Genomic DNA, 4,699 nt, shown 5'->3' with positions numbered 1-4,699 from the left:
AGCAGGATGGGAGCTAGACTGGAGTGTAAATGTGATTGCAATGATGAAACCGTAGCCCAGCCCTCATACAACAGAAAGGTCTGGTAGGCTTTTGCAAGGAGTTTCTTCTCCACATGCCTCTGTTGCAGCTCAACAGCTCTCACTCCTCCCAGGCTACACTCTGCTCCAAACAGATGTGGAGTACGGCCACAAAGCTGCACAACAGCTCACAGCACAGGACAGAGAACTATGAGCTGCTGCTAAGATCATCGGGATGCTCAGAGATGCTCAGTGTGTCCTAGCCTGAGTGTCCTGACCACATTCCTTTGCCTTGTTCCTGCTCTCACTTGAGGTCAATGGAAATGAGATCATTCATCTGTGTTTAGGAAGAAATGGGGCAGGCTGGTGGCAGGCACTGCAGGGGTGCCTCTGGCCACCAGGTGTCATGACAGACCCGCACAGCAGGACTGCGAGTGCTGTCAGGAAAGATCTCCAATGCTTTTACATCGCACAAAATCCCAGTTCCTGTGACCAGCTGTGGTTCCCTGCACAGCGACTGCTGGGGGAGCTGCTCCCCTACGGGAGGTGGGAGCTGTCTGCTTCCCTTCTGCCCTGTAACCCTCAGTTCTGCATCTGGCATGCTGGTGGCTTAGCAGCTGTTCTCCCAGGCTCTTTGTATTTTGGTTTTCCCCTAAGAGCCAGTATTACAACTAATCTGTTTTAGTTCTTATGGAGATGTGCAGGCAGGGCCAAGCTCTTCTCCCAGACAGCAGGGGTTGGAGCAGTAGCAGGCATAGCAGCACTGGGCTTGGCTCCCCTCTGCCATGGGGAGGTAGGTGGAGGTAGGACTGGGAAAGCTTTTGCCCCAGGGGAGTGGAGAGACCATGAGTAACAAGGGTTGGAGCTCCTTGACCAGATGGACACACAATGTGTGAGCGAGGAGTGGGCAATGAAAGCTTTACAACTGAAAAGACCACTGGAAATGTTCGTTGATCTTCCCAGCCCTGGGCAGGGCTAGTTCATTGCCTAGCACTGTGAGCTGCCAGATATCTGTCCACTTTTATACCCCCAGCTCCATCTTCAGCCCTTGTGGTCTGTTGGACCATGACTACTAAGAGCCATTGAGTCACTGGGCCTTCACTGGAGTGGGGCTAATGCTGTGAGTAAGGATTTATCCTGTCTTGACACTTCATGCCTTTTTCTCCTCTGTTGAAGGAGTCTGTCATCCAGAAATCACTTCCAGTCATAAACGAAGCCCTTTCCTTCACCAGTTTCCTTTGACACTGCTGTATTCCCAGACCTGCTGAGGGGGGTTATGCTAAAAGGGATGTAGGACCAGGAGAGAGCATGCGCTGCCATTTCCTGTGTCGCGGTGAGTGGAAGGAGTATAGGGTGAGTGGGGAAGCTGTTTCTGACAGCCCTTGCCTGCAGCAGAGGCTTCCACGCTCAGCTGGGTGGGCGTGAAGTCCTGTCTGCTGGAGGAGGTTTTTTGTAAATCCTGGAGTTATCTCGGAATTGAGCTCTGTGGCTTTGTTGCTGATTTCAAGGCCCAGCATGGACAGGAGCAGAGCCAGTGTGACACATTTCCCTGCTGGTGGCTGAGTCATTTCCTAGGGTGTCTGCTTTAAATGGGCATGAGCGAGCTGGTGAAAGGACTTTGATCTGCTGGCTGGGCCTCAGTCAGGAGTGTTGGAGAAGGAGTCTTCAGCATTGAGCTGGGATTTGAAATGAGCCATCCTCGATCCTTTCTGGCCACTGACATTTGGGTGATCTTGTTTTTTCCAACCTTGCCTACCTATCATTACAGAAGATCACATTATTTACTGAGCAGAACTAGAAGTAGCAAGAAAAATTTACTCCTCTCCAGTGCTTTATTGCTGGGCAGTGGGCAGTTGGTGGTTGAGTGGCTCAGGGTGGGATGGATAAAATGGCCCTAGTCTTTGGTGAAGGTTGAGCTGAGGTCACCTGTGGGAATGGGCAGGCTAAGACCCAGCTAGGGCTGCTTGGGGTGACCAGCTGTGGGGGTCACCTCTGGCTGAGACATCTCCAACAGGTGACCACTGGCTCCCCTGGCCTTGGTGGAAGCAGCTGCAGCTGACAGAGGGTAACAGGTAATTATGGGGGTACCCAGAGCAGCTTGGTTTCTTACTGAGGGGTGAGATGCTTGGACAGCTCTGTTCTATCTTGCCATCCATGTAGACAGTTCCAGCCCTCTGCGATGAGGGGAAAGCCTGGCTGAAGCGGTGCGTTCCTTCCCTAGAAGCATTGTGGCATCTCCATCCTTGGAGATGCTCAAAACTTGTCTTGTAGCCCTGGGCAATCTGATGTAACTTCCAGTCTTGCCCTGCTGCCTTCAGGTCTAGGTCCTTCCTAACCTGGAGCACTTGATGACTATGGAGTTGTAGACTCCAGCTTTTCCCACATTTCTCTACTCTTCTTCCCAGCAACGTCTTTTAGCCTCTGATGTCTCACACCCTTGGGTTTATTTGCTGTCACTGAGAAAAAAACTGCTGCCCAAGAGCTTGCTGGAACTCTGTGTGAGTACTGGAGCTCTGGGGAAAGGATCTCGCTAGTGATGGGGATTTCTATTTAAAAAAATACTGGTCCTAGCAGGAAGGCTGCAGTTAGGAGCTCACCCAGGATACTCTGGGTTTAACCCCTACAAGCATACTGAGAAAAAAGTATTTTACCATATATATACACCATTGTTCATTTTGTGTTATGGCCGTGTACCTGTTGGAGAATGGCAGCAGCCCCTGCTGTGGTGTTACACCAGGCTGTAGAGACCTGTGAAAAGCCACTTCCAGTTGCAGGAAGAGCCCACTGCTGCAGCGTGGTCTCGGCTAAGGTCATTTATGGTATAGCCAGAGGGTCTGGACAAACGTGGCTGCTGAGCAAGGATGACAAGATCACCCACAGATCATGCTGTTAAGTTTGCTGTGCAATGGTGAGCCAGGAAGGGGAAGCTGGTGACCTGCCTGGATCCTCTCTGCATGGTGCTGTGTCTCATCTGTGGTGTTTTAAAGCACATCACAAACTGAATTTCTGCTGTGACAGCCCAGTGAATTGTGGAAGAGGTCAGTCAGGCCCATCTCTGGCCAATATCAGAGGCCCAAAGTAGGTGTTATGTCGGTGTTTGGTCATATTCCTTCTTCTCTGATCTCAGGCTGTGGGTAGGAGCTGTCTCTTACCATGTTTGACAAGACACAAGTGCCCCTGTCCCGATCTCCTGCTGTGTGTGGCCTAGAACAAGGGAGCCCTCCTGGGCACTGGGAAGCAGAGGCTGCATGTCCCCTCCCCATCACTCCCTCTCAAGTGGGTCGAGATCAGTTTTCAAGCCAGTGCCATCCTGAGGAAGGTGCTGGTGCCCCTGTGCTGCTGAGGAGGCATCTGTGTGCACCAGAGCTGCAGCTTCACAGGGGGGGGGTAGGGATGAGCTGCGGGAGCGACTGATGCTGTGACGGCTCCATGTAACCATTCGCTTCTGAGTTGTCATAGAATAGCTTCAGGTAATTAATAACGCACATGTCATCTAGCTGTTCTTGTTATTCCACTAGTACCCTGGAGTATGACAAGCTATAAATAGTCTGACAGGATCTGTCTGTCCCTACCTCATGTAGGATCTAAAATAAAGTGAACGATCTAACTACTGGCTTTCCTGATAATTTGTCTGGTCTGTCTGGGGCTCCTGCATCCTTCTGTTGGGTTAAGCAGTGATGGAGACTGGTGGTGTGAGAGGCAACGGGAGGTGAAGCCAAAATTGGCCATGTGATACCCTTTGCACACAAAGCGGCATCACAGAGGTGGCTCAGAGTATCAAATGGCTTAACCCTTTACAGCAGCTCTGCACCCAGTTTTATAGGGTGACGTGGCTGCGGAGGGCGGGCGCGGGACCCTCCTGGCCGTGGTGGCAGTTCAGAGTAAGGCAGAAGTTTGCATTTCTCTTGCACCATGGTTCAGGGCACTTTGTTCCTGGCGAGGCTGGTGCCCGTCACTGCAGCGAGGCGCAGTCACGCCTGTTTTGTAGGTACGGCTGCAGGGGTGGCAGCTGCTGGAGCTCTTTGCACTGTGCCTTTGCAGGCAGGGATGGAGCTGGACTCTGACCAGTGCAGGCACTGGCGGGGTGTGGGGACCTTTGAGCTCCACCAGCCTGGTTGTTTCCTGATCCCTAAAGGCAGCTCTTTGTACCCAGCCTGGAGAAACTCAGGTAGCATGGGGTGGAGCCAAGTTCTCTCTGCCACCGCCTCGCTGTGGTATGCGACAGGTAGATGTGATGTGAGGTGACGCACGGCCAGCGTTCTGGGGTGGTTGGGTGCTCCTGGGTGTCACAGCCTTGCTCCTGCTGTCGGGATGCCACTGTTGGCTGGGATAAAGCTGGTCCTGGGCAGGGAAGCCCATCATCCCCCCCAGCAGGTGCCAGGAGCCTCCCAGCCTCCCAGCTTGCTGCAAGGCTGCCTGGGGCAGGAATACGTCCCCCAGCCAGCCAAGAGCCAGCTCTCCCCATAGCAGGATGCCCACTCCCCTCTTTTCTCTCTCCATGCCAGAGATGTAGCCCTGTGCCCTGACTCCACAGGGACCCCTTGCTACTTGTAGGATGCAGGCAGCGACAGGGACATGGGAGGCCAGGAGAGAGCAGAGTCCTAAGCCGCGGGGTAGAGGGATGCGGGTGACCCGAGTCAGCTCCTGCCGGGGACCGAGGAACCAGGGTGGGCGCAACACA

This window comes from Antrostomus carolinensis, unplaced genomic scaffold (assembly GCF_000700745.2).
Source record: "Antrostomus carolinensis isolate BGI_N321 unplaced genomic scaffold, ASM70074v2 scaffold49597, whole genome shotgun sequence".
NCBI classification, from domain to species: domain Eukaryota; kingdom Metazoa; phylum Chordata; class Aves; order Caprimulgiformes; family Caprimulgidae; genus Antrostomus; species Antrostomus carolinensis.
The sequence above is the reverse complement of the archived record's forward strand: the minus strand, read 5'-3'. Positions refer to the sequence as shown.